Genomic DNA, 20,565 nt, shown 5'->3' with positions numbered 1-20,565 from the left:
TTTTTGCCGATCCTTCCATATTACCTGAATATCCTTGGATATTTAATTCCCAAAAATCCCCATCATAGAACTATGTTTCTATAATGGCCACTAAATCATATCTGATTTGTACTGATTTATGCCAGAAGTTCCCTGACCATGTCTCAAATACTATAGGTGCTCAGATAAAGTACCATTACAGGACTTAAACAGTAGGGCCCTGAAAAGTGTGCAACAGTGCGACCAAAGGAATAAAGCTACATGGTCTCCTGACCAATCAATGTAGACAAGGTAGATAGTGTGGTAAACAACACACTTGGCATGCCTGCCTTCATCAGTCAGGGCAAGAGTTCAGATGGCATGATACAGCTGTATTGGACTTTGGTGAGATGACACTTTGAATACTGTTTGCAGTTCTGGTTACCTGGGTTTAGGAAGGGTGTCATTAAGCAGAAAAGGGCAAAGCAAAGATTCACAGCTTATTACCAGGACTGAAGGGTTTGAGCTAAGAAGAGACTTAATAAACTGTGACATATTTCCCATGTTACGTGGAACCAGCAATAATAGATGTGGAACAGAGTCAGGGAGTTATTGCAAAACAACTAAGTTTATTAGCACTCAAGCAGAAACATGGAAAATTAAACAAGCAGCTAACTTAAAACGAAGTTAACAGCGCTATGCGTCTATAGCTCCCAAAATGGTTAAACTTAGATACATTTCTTAACAGAGTCTTACTGGAGCACAGTCTCAGAATGTCAGTTCAGAAAGTTTCAGGGATTCACGGGGGAATTGACAGGAGAGACTTTTAGTTTCGAAGTGTAGCGAAGTGACGATCTTGAAGACGGAGATTCAAAATACAGCGAAGAAGCGAGTCTCGCAGAGACACAGCAGAAACGGCCACTGTACCTTTCCAAAGGCGACCTGGCAGACACACAGTACCTCTCGAACGCTGATCTCACAAAGTGGCCGCTGTACCTTTACAGTGGAAGTGAGTTCATGATGTGGTCTGTTTCAAAGAGTCCACAAAAAGTGAGAATTTCACCATGTAACTGACGTGAGACGTCCCTTTTCTAGGACTGGTCACCACACACCTGAGACTTTGCAGGGTTTACCAAAGTGGGTGCCAAATTTCCATGTTTGGATTACGAAATGTCAGTCACCTCCATTTCCATAGCCAAAAAGTTCAATAGCCATTCAATAGATACATGGATAGGAAATGTCAAGAGAGAAATGAGCCAAATGGAGGGAATTGAGACTAGCTCAGGGAAAAAATTGACAGGTGTGAATGGACTGTTTTCATGCACTATAGTTCAATGACTCTAAGATCCACAAAGGACAGGAAAGTTTAAAGAAGGTAGTTCACCTCCTTTACCTAATGAGCAAATAGGTAAATTAAATTAACAAGGGACTTGCCAATGGAACTCACGTCTATTAATCATGAATTTTAAAAACACTCTCATCATAGTATTTCAATGTGATGTTTGACATCATTTTTATATTACAATGTGTCACATGAAAGAAAAAAATGGACTTCATTTTTTCCCCATGTGGGTTTAAGTTTTGGTACGATTTTTCGATGAGTATTGGGGGAAAAGGTGATGAAATTAGAGTATGGATCAGGAAAAATGATGTTTTGGTTATTATAAAGATTTGCTCGAGAGAGGTACAGGAATGGATGCTTCATGTTCCAGGTTTTCGATGGTTTAGTAAAGACAGAGAGGAAGGTAACAGGGGAACTGTACTATTAATCAAGGACAAAATTACAGCTGCACTCAGAGGGAGCATCCTCTGAATCTATATGGATAAAATTCAAAAATAAGAAATGTGCCCTCACGTTCATTGGCAGATACTACAGAGACCTCCCTGCCCTGCACCATACCAGTAGACACCAGGACATTGAGGAACAAACATAAAGACAGTTTAGGGAAGGTGCAAAACCAACATTATTGTTGTGGGTGACTTCAATATAGTCTGGGACCTCCTTACTACAAAATGTTTAGTTAAGGCAGAATTTATTAGATGCATCCAGGAGAGATTCTTAAATCAATATGTAAATAGTTTAACAAGAGGAAGAGCTATTCAGGACCTGGTTTTCAGGAATGAACTTGGTAAGATGACTGACCTTTCCGTGGGAGAACAGTTAAGGAACAGTGACTACAATTTCTTAAGTTTTAAGATAGCTATAGGTAAGGATAAATATGGAACTTGTTGGAGAGTACTAAATGGGAGCAGGGTAAATAAATATTTTATTAAGTAGAACTTGTCTTGGGGCAAGTCCACATCTGACATGTGCAGGGTGTTTAAAGAATTAAGTGTAGGCAGATGGGATTAATTTTGTTAGGCACTTAATTGCCAGGTTAAATAGTGGGCTGAAGGGCCTTTTCCTGTGCTATACAGTTCTATTTTCCATATTCTACCGCACTTTGCTTCGTTCAGTTACCAGTATCATTTGGATTCAATAGGTTTCTTTTTAAGAGACTCCTAGGTAGGTACATGGAGCTTAGAAAAATAGAGGGCTATGTGGTAGGGAAATTCTAAGCTGTTTCTAGAGTTGGTTACATTGTCAGCACAACATTGTAGATTTCTGTGTACTATGTTCTTGTATTCGGACTTTTAACATATTCTCCCAGGCATATGTGGTAGTGATAATTAATTTGCAAAGGTGGGCTTGGTTGCTGTACCTTGCCAAATTGCTTTTGATATGTGGTTGTTAACTGGCTTGAACAAAGATCATTACTGAAATAACGATTAAATAAATAATAATTCATTGGATTAATTGTTTTGTTCCTTTTCAATGGTTCTATTGATCCTTGACAGAAAAATAAGATAAACCTGGGGAGACAACAAACTGTGGAAGCCTCAACTTAATCCAGCATTATCAAGCCTTAATAAAAGTTAATGTTTTGATTTCTTGGATACATTTATCTTTTTGGTGCATTTATCTCAATCTTTCTTCCCTCATGCTCATTTTCATCCGTAAAAGGAAGAAACAATAATCTATTAGTTAGCTTAGTTTGCATTTATTTTTCAGATTACTATAGTCCTTTGAGAAGAGAGCATTAGAATCTTTTAAATGGATTTCAAACAGGTCACACAGTGTGCATTGCAGTCTATGGCAGCACTGCACTTTACGTTATCTGTTTCTTCCACACCCTACTCCAGCACAACTTATCCTAAATTCTCATCTCAGGTAAGTAATTACAAACAGCAGAATTTCTCAGAATACAAGCACTCTGTACTGGTGAGACCAATTCCTTTTGCGAGGACAAATTATTGCTCCCATAGTGTATTTGCATTTTGAGTATCGAGCCGTTGCACATAGTAAGATATGCAGACTGATGACATCCATCACCATGTCAACTTCATTGTTCAACTCTGAACAGGCAGCATTGACTTCATCAGTATCCGACTTCAGCACTTCAGGCTGATTTCTGCTGGAGATGCATTTGCCATGTACTGTAATAAGACATGCTGAAGCCTAACATGCCAAGAAACAAGGCTGAGCGTTGCATCAGTGCGTCTGTCCTATGTGGAGGCAATTTTCCAGGAGCCTTAGCCTAAAAAGCAAAATACAAATATGTTGCTTTGAATGCACAAAAATGATGCACTTTTAATTAGAATATATTCAATAAAAATAAGTTCATTTGTATTTCAGATGACCAGTCTTAAGTAAGTATTTTTTGTTGAGAATAGCGCAAAGCTCAAAAGTTTTACTCTTGCCAACCTATCATTTCAAGAAAAAGAGCAGGCTCTTTCGACTGATATTCTGCTTAACTTTAAAGAAATGTGGTATTGCTAGAAAAAAGACCCATCTTATTGCATATATCAAGTTTTTCCCAAAATTGCAAGTGTGATTTTATTTGGCTTGTGTTGTATAATCATACACAAATTGCATTGTTTAATTTTTGGACTCAGTACAACTCAGCTTTTATTGTGCATTCTAAGCACACACTTGAAATCTCCATAGGAATCCACTATATTAATTGTATATATTTAAAAATATGTATTAATATATTTAGCCTCATGGTGGCGTACTGCTTAATTTACCAAGCTAGTAACCCACAGACTTGACCTCAATTCGGATAAATGTGGTCAAATCCCACTGTAAATTCAGTAAAGACTCTGCAAAAATGTAAGGAATATTCTTTGGTAATTATGAAGCTACTGGATTGTAATAAAAAAACTAGCTCACTAATGTCCTTTGGTGGAAGACATCTGCTATGCACCTTTTCTAATGTGACTTAGTGTGGTAAACTATGCCCCTCTGCTGACTGCTCCTGTGGATGTATAAAGGCGACTGGGGCACTGCTCCCCCCCCCCCCCCCCCACAGTCTTCGACATGTCGTGCTCCCTTTTCGCTGTTAATAAAAGCCTATTGTTCACTTCCAGTCTCCTAGAGTTATTGATAGTGCATCACTTAGTGAATGAACACTGAAGGATACTTAACTCTTAACTGCCCTCTAAAATGACCATACAAACCTATGGATGCATTATTACAAAGTTAAAGCAGATAATGGATGAAACAGATCACCCAGGCACAGAATTGTGACATGGCTCATCTAGATAATTTCAGCTCCAATAATACAAGGAAGTGCAATATTATCCTGGACAATACGTCCCAAATGAGTGACAAATCGTCCATCATTCACCACTGGGGTACTGGCTATCATTAATACCATCTGCAAAATCTATGTAAATTTTATGGGTTTTATTTGTAGATTTTATTCAGATACTCATGTAGGATACTCCAAAGACATTTAACAAAACCGTAATTGACAGGGACAGTATGTAGATGGGAAGATCACCAAACTGCTGCAGGTTCCCCTATTGTTCTTCCCTCATTATTACTGGATCCTTGAAGCTCATCCTTCCCCAACAACATTGTCGAAGTACCTTGATTTGGGTGGCATTTTCAGGAACAGCCATACTCCAAAAATATCCAATAAAATGTACAGTGCCATAATAAAACATGTATTTATTTATTTAGATAAACATTTATGGTACATTCATCTGAATTACTGATTCTTCCCTTCCGATAACAAAACAAATTATATTAATTTACCAAACAAACAATAGACTGTAAGGAACTGAAGCAGCCAGGAGCTCTGTAGTGAGGTTTCTAGTCTTTTCACTACTAAAACTAGTAAAAGGTAAATTCCGTACTCCTGGCCTATTTCCATAACTCTGGTATCCCTTAATGTCCAAAAATTTGTTAACTCATGACATCTACCTGCTTGCCTTTGCTAACTTATCAATGAACAGCATTTAAAGAGAATGGCCTACTCATTAAATGTTGTTTGATTAAAGAGAGGGTATTGGTTGGGAATTTTACAAAGTAAGCTCTTGCCTGTAACATAGCCCATGCAGTTTTCAGAACAGAAGAGGTTAAAGGTCAGGATATCACTGCTGACCATTTGGAAAGTTCCAGATTATGTTGTAACCATTCCTTTTGTTTGCCTTATTCTGTCTACTCTGTTTACTTTTTGATTTGACCATTGATTGGACTGTATGATTGGTCAGTCATGATCAGGTGACTAAGAAGTCACTGAAAATTTAGTCCAACATTGCATTTGTATTATTGCCTGGTGCTGGTACTTTGATCACTTGTGAAATACATTAAAGGGAGAAAGAGTCAGGCAGTAATGATTGAAAAACAATATTTGTTTTAACAAACTGTGGTATTCTGTGCCCAACATATGCCCAACAAAAGGGGTAAATACCCTCCAGCAACAGAAAATCAGTGGTAAAAAAGTGTAGTTTTCAGGTTCTTATACAAAGCTGAAATTTTGCTGTGTTTTTTTCCTTATGCTTTCCCCAGAACCTAGCAGGTGCCACAATACTGAGAAGTGTGGAAGATGTCACGCAGAGAAGGTGAGTTCAATGCATCTATAAAAATGTAATATGCGATTTAAAAAACATCATGATATTATCAATTGTTATTGGTCTAGAGCAGAGAACAGGTTACACTATGTTCCATATGAGAGGAAATATGATTATTAAGTGTGCAGAGATTGTGGTGATATGAATCATAAGTCATCAAAATGACCAAACACTTAATAATCATATACCACACTGCTATGTGGTAGTAAACAGTTTTGTTTTGTTATTAGGTTCCCAACAACAAATGTACTTCTTCCTGGGTGTGCATAGACTACAATTCAATGGTTTAGAAGGAGATTGTGAAATAATTGCATGAATAATTCTTCATTTTTTTCTCCTGTCTTTCGCTTCAATGCTAATGACTGCATTACATTTGAAGAACAATAAGCTCTTCTGTGGTCTGGTTCCTATTTCTTTTCTTTCAAAGATCTGAGGAAATTATTATAATTTTATATTTTTAGTTGTGAAATCTTGCTATATGAAAAATCTCAGTTGTCGCTGGCAAATGGAAGAAATTGTGTGGTTTGTGAGGTACTTTGGGAAATTTCTCAATTATACAATGCAGTAAATGCTCCATCTAATAAAAATAAGTTAATATTGAAAAGGGTTTTAATTTTACCGAGCAGTCGAAGGTCAATTCTAATTTATCTCAAAACCAACGTTGAAAATTCATAATCCAAAATGTTTTAGTAACTTGTTAAATGGGATTTACAAACTTCTACAAGCAGTGTAAGCTTTTCAAATGAGTATTAATATAAAATTTGCTTTATAAACATCACCAAAACAGGTATCCATTAGTTTTGTTTTTCAGTGCAAAATGGATTGATATACATTTTTTACCATCTTCCAATCCTATTTCAAATATTTCACTTTATAATGTTAAATTTTAATTTCACCCTGGTTGTGACTGTTTAATAAATTCAGGTTCTTAATTTAAATATATTGTGTTTTCATACCTCCCTTTAATGCAACGGAGTGCCAGTTATCTGTTGGTAATATCTGAACATTAAAATAATCAGGTCAAAAGGAATCACATTCATTTGAACTGTTTAGAATTGTAATTATTGCAGCCTGTATTCCTGAATGCTACAAATTAAACAGTTGACGTTGGAAGCTGTCTTGATGCTGCTTACAAGGATGAACTTAATTTCCTATCACAAAATAATACCAAATTAATTCCCCCCCCTCTCTCTCTCTCTCTCTCTCTCTCTCTCTCTCTCTCTCATATTGTGCAATGATTTTTCCCAGTCATTATATGTTTACTGTAATTTAATGTCAATGGTTATAATGTACCTAGCAAACATATTATTTGATTTAGATTTCAATATTGAAAGCTGTGTGAATTTTATGTTTGCCATGTTACTGGGAATGAGGAAGTTTCTAACAAAATCAATGATGAATAATTTCAAGATCTCTGTCAATACTGTGAATTTGATGACTTGATAAATTACTCTGGAATAACTCATAGGACTTAGGACACATTTTTAACAGCTTCACATTTTATTTCACAGAACATGCATTGGTGTCTATGGTTTCAATGTTTATATTTCATAATCACTTTATAATGTCAGAAATAACTTTCTGAAGGACTAGATTATCAAACTACAATGAAAATTTTATACTTAAGTAAAGCACTGCTTTCTACTCTATTTATAATTCAGGTAATTGCAAGCATTTCCTCCATCTCCCATCAAATGTGGTCTCAGGGATAATAATTGCTTTTTTATCATCTTTACTTCCTTTAGCATATTGCAATTTCTTGTGCTAGATATATAACGTAATGCACATTATTTGTTCACACTATCTTAAAAGTTAGCTAAGTTTCTCTCACTCAAAACATCACTTCTTAATGCTCACCTTCAATATTCTGATATATCCAGGTATCATTCTTTGAAGTGGGTTAAGCATTGTTGAACAAATATCTTGTTTAGAGATAGATGAATTAAGTAAAATTATCTCTTCGCTGGATCCCTTTTTTTAAAATCTTGATGGTTTTGACATGGTGGTAGATAACAACTCTCACAGCCAATGTTTTTGTGAGCTCTTTATATACAAGCTTCAGGTAAGGATAGACTGGATAAGTTGCACGAGTTGTCACGTGTTATCATTCTGGGGTGTCTATGTGTTGCCAGAGAGCTTTAAGCAAGAAGCCCATAGGCTAAGGCTGTCTGCAATATATTAACTAAAAAAGGCTCAGCTCTATCTGATTTTGCACTCCTTTAAAATATGAGACATTGTGGGCTGAAAATTGGATTGCATCAATTCAACCAGTGGAGAATACACTATTTGAAAGCATGCTTATTGTGACCAGTACCTTCATTCTCAATCATTATGAGATACGGTCATCTTTTGCAACAATGAAGGCACCCCATCATAACTCGATGTGGGAACAGCAATTAAGAAATTAAAAGAGGAGGCTAGTGCTAACTATCATCGAATCATTGAAATACAGAATCACAAATGGTGTACAGCATATAAGACCATTTAGCTCATTATTTCATTGTTGGCATCATACCAGACCAAGTCACTACTTCCAGCCACTAGTCTTTTTTCTTTATGAGTTTGATATATAGTTATAGGAGTCACACAGCTCAGATACAGTTATGTACAATTGTGTACAGTTCTGGTCACTGAATTATAGGAAAGATATCAACAAAATAGAGAGAATACAGAGAAAATTTACTAGAATGTTACCTGGGTTTCAGCACCTAAGTTACAGGGAAAGGCTGAACAAGTTAGGTCTTTATTCTTTGCAGCGTAGAAGGTTGAGTGGGGACTTGATAGAGGTATTTAAAATAATGAGGGGGATAGATCAAGTTGACGTGGATAGGCTTTTCCTATTGAGAGTAGGGGAGGTTCAAACAAGAGGACATGAGTTGAGAGTTAGGGGGCAAAAGTTTAAGGGTAACACGAGGGGGAATTACTTTACTCAGAGAGTGGTAGCTGTGTGGAATGAGCTTCCAGTAGAAGTGGTAGAGGCAGGTTCGGTATTGTCACAAAGTAAAATTGGATAGGTATATGGACAGGAAAGGAATGGAGGGTTATGGGCTGAGTGCGGGCCAGTGGGGCTAGGTGAGTGTAAGTGTCAGCATGGAATAGAAGGGCCGAGATGGCCTGTTTCCATGCTGTAATTGTTATATGGTTATATATGGTTATACCAGCCCTTCAAACCACTACATCCATGGCAAACATTTTGCCCATATACACTAATTCCATTTTCCTACACCCTCCTGTGCCTTGCCTGTCCAATACCACTTAAACAATGTAATTCTAACTGATTCCACCACCTCCTATGGTAGCCTATTTCAGTTATGTAAAAGACTTTCCCTTCAGATCCCCATTAAAACACTTTCTTCTCACCTAAACCTATGTCTTAAACCCTAAATATTGCTTTTGATGCCCTACCATACGAAAAAGAAAAAAAAATCCTGACTATCTATACTTCTTATAATTCCTCCATTAAGTTATTCCTCAGCCTTCTTAACTCAAAGGAAAACAATCCCAGTGTATTCAAACTCCTCCCATATCTAAAGTACTCCAATCCAAGCAGCATCCTGATAACTTTTCTCTGTGTTTTCCGCTATGCAATCTCATTTGTATGGGACCATAAGATATAGCAGCAGAATTAGGCCATTTGGCCCATTGAGTCTGCTCTGCCATATCGTCATGGCTGATCCAATTTTCCTCTAAGCCCCAATCTTCTGCCTTCTCTCTGTATTCCTTCATGCACTGACCAATCAAGAACCTATCAACCTTTGCCTTGAATCTACATAAGGACTTGACCTCCACAGCTGCCTGTGGCAAAGAATTCCACAGATTCATCACCATCTGGCTAAAGAAATTCCTCCTCGCCTCCATTCTAAAAGGACGCTTCTCTGTTCTGAGGCTGTGTCCTCTGAACTTAAACTCTTCCGCCATAGGGAACATCCTTTCCACATCCACTCTATCAAGGTCTTCCACCATTCAATAGGTTTAAATAAGGTCACCCCTCATTATTCTGAATTGTAGTGAATACAGCTCCAGAGCCATCAAATGGTCTTCATGTGACAAACCATTTAATCCTGGAATCATTTTTGTGAACCTCCTTTGAAACCTCTCCAGTTTCAGTATATCCTTCCAAAGATAAGGGGTTCAAAACCTGCTCACCATACTCCAAGTGAGGCCTCACCAGTGCTTTATAAAGTTTCAAACTTACATCCTTGCTTTTATATTCTAGTCCTCCTGGGATGAATTTGAACTTTCCCTTCCTCACCACAGACTCAACCAGCAAATTAACCTTTAGGGAATCCTGCACAAAGACTACCAAATCCCTTTGCACCTCAGATTTTTGTATTTTCTCTCCATTTAGACAATAGTCAATACTTTTATTTCTTCTACCACACTTCCCAACAGTATATTCCATCTGCCATTTCTTTGCCCATTCTCTTAATCTGTCTAAGTCCTTGCTTTCTCAAAACTGGAGACTGGGGAACATCTGATAGAAGTTTATGCAACGATGAGTGGCATAGGTAGAGTATATAGATAGTATTTTTTTATAAGGTTGTAATGTCTAATACCAGAAGGCATACAGTTAAGGTACTGTAGTAGGCCTCCATTAGTCTCGATAAACCATGGATTTGCGCCTTGGAAAGTTTCCATGGAAGACCGGCAGTTGCCCAAGCTGCAAGTCTCCCCTCTCCATGCCACCGATGTTGTCCAAAGGAAGGGCATTAGGACCCATACAGCTTGGCACCGGTGTCATCGCAGAGCAATGTGTGGTTAAGTGACTTGCTCAAGGACACACATGCAGTCTCAGCCAAGGCTCGAACCAGTGACCTTCAGCTCATGCCAATACATTTAAGGTGAGGGGGGTAAGTTCAAAGGAAGTCAAGGAGGTGGATGCTTGGAATGCGCTACCTGGGGTGGTGGTAGAGGAAGATACATTTGGGACTTTTAAGAGATTTTTAGATAGGCACATGAATATGAAGGAACTAGAAGGATACGGACATTGTGTAGGCAGAGGAGATTAGTTTATTGGCCATTTGTTTACTAATTTAATTGCTACAGCACAGCGTTGTGGGCCAATAAGCCAGTTCGTGTGTTGCAATGTTCTAAGTTCTAACACACAGTTCTTCTGTGCAATTCTAATCACGATATCATATGAAAGATACAATGGCCCTGGAGAGGAGATTCACCACCCTTTGCCTCCACAGATGCTTCCTGACCTGATGAATTATTCCAGCTGTTTGGTTTCTGCTTCAGATCTGCCCTCTTTGATGTCTTTGTTCACCAAGATGTTGCCCGAGTTGGAATGTTTTATTCACAGAGAGTTAAATAGATTTGTTTCCCTTGGAGTGAAAGAGACTGTGATGTGATGTGATAGAAGCATATCTGATTATGAGAAACAGAGATAGAATAAATGGTATTTTTTCCGATAGTAAGGGTATCAAAAAGCAAAGGCGAAACTTTTAAGCTGAGAGAAAGATGTTTTAACAGTGATCTAAGCGGTAGATTTTTTTTACACTAAGTGATCAATATCTGGAATCCGCTGCCAGGTGGTAGAAACAAATGCAATGCTTTGTTTCAGGTTCATTTAGACAAACACGTTAGTAGGCAAGGTCTAGAAAGTATTGTTTGCAAGAAGTCCTCCGATACCCCTCCGCAGAATGAATACACTCTTTTTAATTCTAATATGGCCTCATTTGAAAAAGCCTAATGAAGCAACATTACTCATTTCCACGGCAGTGTATTCATTATTCAATTTTTAAAATGTCAACTCCTCTTCGATGCCTGCGTGTCATGCTTTAAAAATCTGCACCCTTGTTTGTTGATTTTCCAGTCTCACTCCAATTTCAGTCGTGTCTCTGTGATCATATGTAGACGTAAATAGGCAGAAAGGTCAGCTTCACATGATGGTACAACTCCATGATTCATACTCCATACTTCATGTCCCCTCTATGCCCTTTTAATTTATTTCTTAATAAGTACCACACACTTTCAATGATCTATACGCACCTCCCCTGCTTTCAGTTCTCTCGCTACCACATGCTGCTTTTAGTCTCTTTATTCAATTCTCAATTTTCTTGACATCCACAGTTGCCCAGCTTAGCTTTCTCTCCTTATTGTAATTTATTTTTTTATTGAAGTTCATCATCAAACAAACATTTCCATAAGATGTATTTCAGACATTGTACATATATATCATATAATCATATATGTAACAATCTCCACACAGTATTTATCTGAGGTATACACTTATGGAAAAGAGTGGAAAGAAAAAAACAAGCAAAAGGAAAAAACTACGTACAAGTGGGGAGTGATCTTTTTTATTACAACATATTCATTGATTTGTGAGAATAAAATCAGGCCTATGAGGCATTATGTAGTTAAACTATTTTTCCCAGTTCGAATCAAATTGTTCCAGCTTATAGAACCATAGAACCATAGAACACTACAGCACAGTACAGGCCCTTCAGCCCTGCATGTTGTGCTGACCCATATAATCCTTAAAAAAAATGTACTAAACCCACACTACCCCATAAACCTCCATTTTTCTTTCATCCATGTGCCTGTCCAAGAGGCTCTTAAATATCCCTAATGTTTTAGCCTCCACCACCATCCCTGGCAAGTCATTCCAGGCACTCTCAACCCTCTGTGTAAAAAAAAGTTACACCTGATGTCTCCCCTAAACCTCCCTCCCTTAATTTTGTACATGTGCCCTCTGGTGTTTGCTATTGGTGCCCTGGGAAACAGGTACTGACTATCCACCTTATCTATGCCTCTCATAATCTTGTAGACCTCTATCAAGTCCCTTTTCATTCTTCTACACTCCAAAGAGAAAAGTCCCAGTTCTGCTAACCTTGCTTCATATGACTTGTTCTCCAATCCAGGCAACATCCTGGTAAATCTCCTCTGCACCCTCTCCATAGCTTCCACATCCTTCCTATAATGAGAATTGAACACAATACTCTAAGTGCAGTCTCACCAGAGATTTGTAGAGTTGCAACATGACCTCTCTACTCTTGAACTCAATCCCCCTGTTAATGAAGCCTAGCATCCCATATGCCTTCTTAACTACCCTATCAACATGTGCGACGTCCTTGAGGGATGTATGGATTTGAACCCCATTTGTTCATCCACACTCTTAAGTAACTGACCATTAATCCATCTTCAGTCTTCTGGTTTGTCCTTCCAAAATGCATCACCTCACACTTGCCTGGATTGAACTCCATCTGCCATTTTTCTGCCCAACTCTGCAGCCTGTCTATATATCCTCTTGTAACCTTCGACCACCTATAGCTCCATCCACAGCTCCTCCAATCTTCGTGTCATCTGCAAACTTACTCACCCATCCTTCCACCTCTACATCCAGGTCATTTATAAAAATCACAAATAGCAGGGGTCCCAGGACAGATCCCTGCGGCACTCCACTAGTCACCGACCTCCAGGCAGAATACTTTCCTTCCACAACTACCCTCTGCTTTCTTCCTTTAAGCCAATTTTTTATCCAAACAGCCAAGGTTCCACTTATCCCATGCCTCATGACTTTCTGGATGAGTCTCTCATGAGGGACCTTGTCAAATGCTTTGCTAAAGTCCATGTAGACCACATCCACTGCCCTACCCTCATCAATTTCTTTTGTACCTCTTCAAAAAACTCAGTCAGGCTCATGAGGCACGATCTCCCCTTCACAAAGCCATGTTGACTATCCATGAGTCGACTGTACTTCTCCAAATGCTCGTAGATCCTATCCTTAAGAATCATTTCCAGTAGTTTGCATACCACTGATGTAAGACTCACTGGTCTATAGTTCCCAGGTTTCTCCCTATTACCTTTTTTAAACAAGGGAACTGTATTTGCCATTCTCCAGTCCTCCAGCACTTCCCCTGCAGCCAAAAAGGATACAAAGATCCTAGCTAATGCTCCTGCGATCTCTTCTCTCAATCCCCACAACAACCTGGGGTGTATCATATCCGGCCTTGGGGATTTATCAATCTTAATGTTTTTAAGAAGATCCAGCACTTCTTCTTCCCTAATCGCCACATTGTCTAGCACACAGGCCCGCTCTACTTCGACCTCATCCTGATCAAGATCCTTTTCACTTGTGAATACTGAAGCAAAGTATTCATTTAGGACCTCCCCAACCTCCTCCACCTCCAGGCACATGTTGCCCTCTTTATCCTTTAGCGGTCCCACCTACGTTCTTATCATCCTCCTATTTTTCACATATGCATAGAACTCCTTGTGGTTCTCCTTAATCCTACATTACCCTATATTTCTCATAAGCCACTCCTACTTCTTGCTTCTTATATCTAACATATGCCTCCTTTTTCCTCTTGACGATTTGCCTCACATATTTTGTCAGCTACGGTTCCCTTTTCCTACCATTTTTGCCTTGCCACAGTGGGACAAACCTATCCTGAACCGAGCTCAAGTGGTCCCTAAACTTCTCCCACATTACTTCTGTGCTTTCCCCTTTGAACATCTGTTTCCAATTTGCTCTCACTAGTTCTTGCCTCATCGCTTCAAAGTTAGCCCTTCCCCAGTTAAGCACTTTACCATTTTGTCTGATTTTATCCCTTTCCATAGCTATGCTGAAGCTAAGGGAGTTGTGGTCACTCTCACCAAAATGCTCCCCCACCAAGAGGTCTGTCACCTGACCAGGATCATTACCCAGAACTAGATCCAGTATAGCCTCTCCTCTCATCGGCCAGTCCACATACTGTGTCAGGAATCCTTCTTGAACACACCTGACAAATTCAGCCCCATCTATCCCCCTTGCACTTAGGAGGTGCCAGTCAATATGAGGGAAGCTGAAATCACCCATAACTACTACCCTGTATTTCCTGCTCCATTCTAAAATCTGCCTGCTTATCTGCTCCTCGGTGTCCCGAGGGCTATTTGGGGGCCGATAGACTACTCCCAGCACAGTGATTGATCCCTTCCTATTACTGACTTCCACCCAGACTGACTCCGTGGCCACTCCTTCTGCAGCGTCCTCCCTTTCTATAGCCGTGATACTATCCCTGACCAGCAATGCCACTCCCTCCCCCTTTTCTACCCCCCATCCTATTCCTCTTAAAACACCTGAACCCCAGGATCTGCATCATCCAATCCTGCCCTTCCTCCAACCAAGTTTCAGTAACGGCCACAACATCGTAGTTCCATGTACTAATCCATGCTCTAAGTTCATCCTCCTTGTTCCTAATACTCCTAGCATTGAAATAGACACATTTCAACCCCTTTAACTGGCTACAACTATGTTCTGTCCCCTGCCTGTCCTTCCTCATCAACTCCGAACACTTAGCATCATGCCCTTGTCCTTCTACCTTAATCCCTGCACTCACATTCTGATTCCCACCCCCCCCCCCCCCGCCAAACTAGTTTTAACCCTCCTCAACAGCTCTATCAAACCTGCCTGCCAGAATATTGGTCCCCCTGGGATGCAAGTGCAACCTGTCCTTTTTGGACAGATCACACCCACCCCAAAAAAGGTCCCAATGATCCAGAAATCTGAATCCCTGCCCCCTGATCCATTCCCTCAGCCACGCATTTATCCTCCACCTCATTCTATTCCTATTCTCACTGTCGCGTGGCACAGGCAGTAATCCCAAGATTACTACCTTTAAGGTCCTGCTTTTCAACTTCCTTCCTAACTCCCTGTAGTCTTCTTTCAGGAAGATGTACCAATATGTACCACGACCTCTGGCTGTTCTCCCTCCCACTGCAGGATATCTTGGATGCGATCAGAAACAGCCCGGACCCTGGCACCTGGGAGACAATCTACCATCCGAGTTTCTTTCCTGTGTCCACAGAATCACCTGTCAGAACCCCTGACTATAGAGTCCCCTATCACTACTGCCTTCCTCTTCCTTTCCTTACCCTTCTGAGCCACAGGTCCAGACTTTGTGCCAGAGGCACGGCCACTGTCGTTTCCCCCAGGTAGGCTGTCCCCCCCCCCCTCCCCAACAGTACTCAAACAGGAGTACTTATTGTCAAGGGGTACAGCCACGGGGGTACTCTCTAGTACCTGACTCTTCCCCTTCCCTCTCTTGACTGTGACCCATTTCTCTGTCCCCCGTGGCCCCGGAGTGACTACCTGCCTGTAACTCCTCTCTATCACCTCCTCGCTCTCCCTGACCAGACGAAGGTCATTGAACTGCAGCTCCAGTTCCCTAACATGGTCCCTTAGGAGTTGCACCTCGATGCATCAGGTGCAGATGTGGCCGTCCGGGACGCTGGGAGACTTCAGGACCTCCCACATCTGACACCGACCGCAGAAAACTGGCCTCACACACATACTACCTCCTTTTGCAATCAACAACAGCCTCGCCTCGTCCCGTTACCGCCGAAGCCCGTGGAGCCAAAGTCCTATCACTCTGCTGTCCGCTGGATATGGCTGCCTTCTTTTTAAACTGTTCGCGCTCAACTGGCTGATGTCACGCGCCTGCGCAGTCCGGCCTCTCTCTTCCCCTGAGAACTCAAAATGTCTTCCTGCTGGAAATCCTTAGGTGCTCTCCCACTGCCTTCTTGTTTCGAATCAAAAACTTCTGCAGATTCCTTGCCCTTTTTAAACTGTTCATGCTCAACCGGCTTATGATTATTATGACTTATGATTAACAGATGCTGTTATCTTCTCCATTTTGTAAATGTCCATTGTAATTTCCATCCACGTATTTAAAGTTGGGCTCTCCTGTGATAGCCATTTCCTAGCAAGAGTTTTTTTTACCAGCCACCAGCAGTATATTCATTAAATATTTATCTCTTTTCAGCCATTCTTGAGGTATATACCCAAAATATATGGTCTTACTCTCTAAGGGTATTCCACATTTAAAGATGTCTTGTAGGGCATTGTGAATCCCCCTCCAATAGTCTTTGATAACAGGGCAGTCCCAAAAAATATGATCATGATTTGCATTTTGATTTCCACAATTTCTCCAGCAAACAGGGAGGTTACTATCATAATGGGATTTCTGACAGGGTGTAATAAAATATCTTATCAAGTTTTTCCATCTGAACTCCCTCCATTTCTGTGAACTGGTACACTTCCATTGATACCTCCATATTATTGTCCATTCTTCCTCAGATATAATTATCCCTCCTTCCTTCTCCCATTTCATTTTAATGTATAAAGTCGAAAGTGTTTTAAGATTTGACAAACCCTTATACATGCTTGAAATGATTCTACTACCGTTATCTGAATTATATGCTTTTCTAAATAGCTCTATCAAGCATGTATTTGCCTTGGTTACATTTTTAAGCATCCTATTAACATATTGCCGCATCTGTAAATACCGATAAAAATCTTGTTTTTCTAATAAGTGTTTCTGTTTAAGCATTTCAAAACTGAACAGTATTCCTTCTTTTATTATGTTGCAAAGAACTGTTATTCCTTTAGCTGTCCAGTCCTTAAATCTAGCATCCAGTTTATTCGGTGTAAAACCTGAGTCATATGCACACCATTTAAGAATTGCAATATCTCCCTCTCGATTATATTCTTTTATAGAATTTTTCCATATTTTAAAAGTCAATTTCACCCATGGGTTATCAATAGTATTTATGTACCTTTGCAGGTTGTTATCAGCCAAAATTGCTTGTATAGGGATGGGAAGTACCTGCTCCTCAATGTTTTTCCATTGAGCGTCATATTATGGGTTGCACCAACATATCACAGCTCTCAACTGTGCTGCAGAATAATAATCTCTAAGAGAAGGTAGGCCCCATCCCCCCCTTTTCCTTTGCTAATTGCAAAGTTTTGAGACGAACTCTAGGCCTTTTACCTTGCCAAATATACCTTGATAACATCTTGTTCCATTCATTGAATTGATTTTGATTAATCCCTATTGGTAGGGTCTGAAAGAGGTATAGCAGTCTGGGCAGTATATTCATTTTAATAGACTCAATCCTTGAACTGAAACTGAAAAAAGGAATCAGGTTCCATCTTGCCATATCTTCCTTAATTTTTTATATAACGGCTGATAATTGCATTCTGATAATTTTGCCATGTTTTTATGGGATAATAATGCCCAAACATTTGAAAGACTCTGTCTGCCATGCCCAGGGATAACTACTTTCAATTTCTCTTGGTGGGCTATAGTTATATGAAAGTAATTGGGTTTTATCTATGTTGATCTTGTATCTTGATAATTGACCACATTGTTCAAAGGATTGCATCAATTTAGGTAAAGAGTACATTGGTTGCCCTAGATAGATCACAATGTCATCTGCGTAACAAGCCAATTTATGCTCTGTCCCTTTAATAGTGCAGATCGTGCTGCTGCCTGTGCCAGAGAGGCGTCGGTGTGTGAAGCCGGCGTGCAATCTAACAGCGGGTGATTGTCTGAGTTGCTTTTCTTGTGATGGGAAGACCCTGTTGGACAGTCATAATGTGGAATGCTGCAAGTCTGATTCACTATTTTATTGGTGGACAGCAGGAGAGCAGCATGGGTGCAGTCATAGTGAGGACTAGCCTCAAACTGTGGTTCAGGCAGTTTGCAGCTGCCCGGGAGAGGGGTGTAGGAGTCGGTGCAATCCACCGGTGGCCGTGTGTTGTGGAGTCCATGCTAGAGTCGGTACTCCCCTCCAGTGTTCATCTGGCAGAAGACAAGATGTATAGCGTTCAGCTGCAGATTGCTCAACACTCATAGTACTCAGGGACTTGGGCTGTAGTTTTTTGGTATTTTGTGTGGCTGTCTTTTGCTGCTGTCCTATGTGAGCTATCTGTGCCTTGAGCTGTGAATGACTGTTGGTACTGTTTTGCACCTTGGCCCCAGAGTAACCTGTTTCTTTTGGCTGTGTTCATGCGTATTCATGTATGGTTGAATGTTAAATAAACTTGAACATTAGATCCAGGTCTGCTATTTATTTGGTACAATTATCAAATACTGGCTGAAAGTACTCTCCTGGATGTGCTTTAAAAACAATCCTCTCTACACCTTTCACATTTGTGTCCCAGTAAATATTAGCAAAGTTGAAAACCCATAGCTTTTTAATTGGTCTACATATTTGCTAAACTACCTGCTACTAAATACAAGAAGGCCCAGTGTACGCCCAGCAGAGTGAAATTTCTAAGTTTGACCCATGTCTTCTCTGAGACATCATCCCTCATTTCCACAGTACTAGATTCCCGAATCAGTTTTACAAAGCCAACCCTTCTGGGAGCATCTCCTTAAAGTGTTAGGGAATTAGGGCTACAGCTGGATCACCGCCTCATTGTTCCCTATCAGCTCATAGAGGAGAATGAGGATGTGATAGGTAAGAGCTAAAGAGGGAGGTAGTCACATCTAAGTTGCAGGGGGCAGGTAGCTGGGTGACATCCAGCTGAGGGAAGGAGAATAGGCAGAGAGTGCAGATTACTCCGTGGTCATTCTCCTCGATAATAAATAAACAAGTGTACCACTTTGGCTACTGTTTGGGGAGGGGATGAATCAACAGGAAAACAGGTCTCTGGCACTTAGTCTGAGTAAACCACTGCCAGCATTTTCTGACTGCCCAATCAAATAGTGATTTATTGGAAAAGGCAAATAAAAATAAGGGAGGGACAAGAGGAGCAGCCATTGTGTGAGTGGACAAGTTTTAGAGTGGGGAGGCTTTGGCTCATCAGGCTTCAGCAAGAACTGGCTTGTGTGAGGTACATATCTGGTAAATTTCTTCTTCATTCTTCATCTGTTAATACATAGTTAGAGCAGTGAGGATGGCTCCAGGGTCTGTTTTATGTTCTTTTTGTGAGACATGGGAATTCTAGGAGACCTCCACCCCCAGGTTAACCACATCTGCAGAGGTGCAGTGAGCTTCAGCTCATCAGAGAATGTGTAAACGAACTGGAGCTACAGCTCGATAACCTGTGGCTCATACGGGAAACTGAGGAGGTACAAGGAGGTAGTCACCCCTAAGTTTTAGGAGGTAGGTACCTGGGTGACTGTCAGGAAAGGGAAAATAAATACACAGCCAGTGCAGAGAACCCCTGGAGCTGTTCACCTCAATAATAAGTATACTGCTTCCGATACTGTTGGGAGGAACAGCCTACCGGGGGAAGCCACAGTGACCGGGTCTCTAGCACTGAGTTTGGTACCATGGCTCAAAAGAGAGGTGGAGAGAAGAGGACAGCAGTAGTGACAAGGGATTTCATAGTTTGAGGAGTAGACTTGAGATTCTGTAGATGCAGTAGAGATACCAGGGTGGTATGTTGCCCCCGAGATGCTAATGTCAGGGACATCTCGGATTGGATCCATGCCATTCTAGAGGGGCAGGGTGGACCGCCAGAAGTCCTGGTCCATATTGGCACCAATGACGTAGGTAGGAAAAGGAAGAAGGTCTTGAAGAGAGAATATAGGGAACTACCTGTAGGTAGAAAGCTGAATAGAAGGACCTCCAGGGTAGTAATCTCTGGACTGCTGCCTGTGCCATGCACCAGTGAGGGTGAGAAAGGGATTATCTGGTAGATGAATGTGTGACTGAGGAACTTGTGCAGCAGGCAGGCTTTCAGATATCTGGATCATTGGGATCTCTTCTAGGGAATGTATGACTTGTGCAAAAGAAAAGTGTTACACCTGAAACCGAGGGGACCAATATCCCTCTGAAGGATGATTATAGATAGGAGGTTACATCCAGGGTTACACATTGTATCAAAAGGATAGGCAATTAGGCAGAGAGATGGCTCTTTTGGTACAAAGTGAAATCAAATTGTTAGAAAGAGGTGCTATGGGATCATATGTAGTAATTTTGTGG

General features: G+C 40.4%; 1 long non-coding RNA gene across 1 annotated transcript; it reads right to left on the bottom strand.

The window, feature by feature from the left end:
- Nucleotides 1-567: 567 nt before the first annotated feature.
- Nucleotides 568-7,951, bottom strand: LOC140733447 (uncharacterized). The gene is made up of 2 exons (XR_012100287.1): nucleotides 7,717-7,951; nucleotides 568-3,536 (listed from the first exon to the last, which is right to left on the bottom strand). It is a non-coding gene; the product is annotated as an uncharacterized lncRNA (long non-coding RNA).
- Nucleotides 7,952-20,565: the final 12,614 nt, after the last annotated feature.

Source organism: Hemitrygon akajei, chromosome 9 (genome assembly GCF_048418815.1).
Source record: "Hemitrygon akajei chromosome 9, sHemAka1.3, whole genome shotgun sequence".
Classification (NCBI taxonomy): Eukaryota; Metazoa; Chordata; class Chondrichthyes; order Myliobatiformes; family Dasyatidae; genus Hemitrygon; species Hemitrygon akajei.
This window is presented reverse-complemented; position numbering and strand designations above follow the sequence as displayed.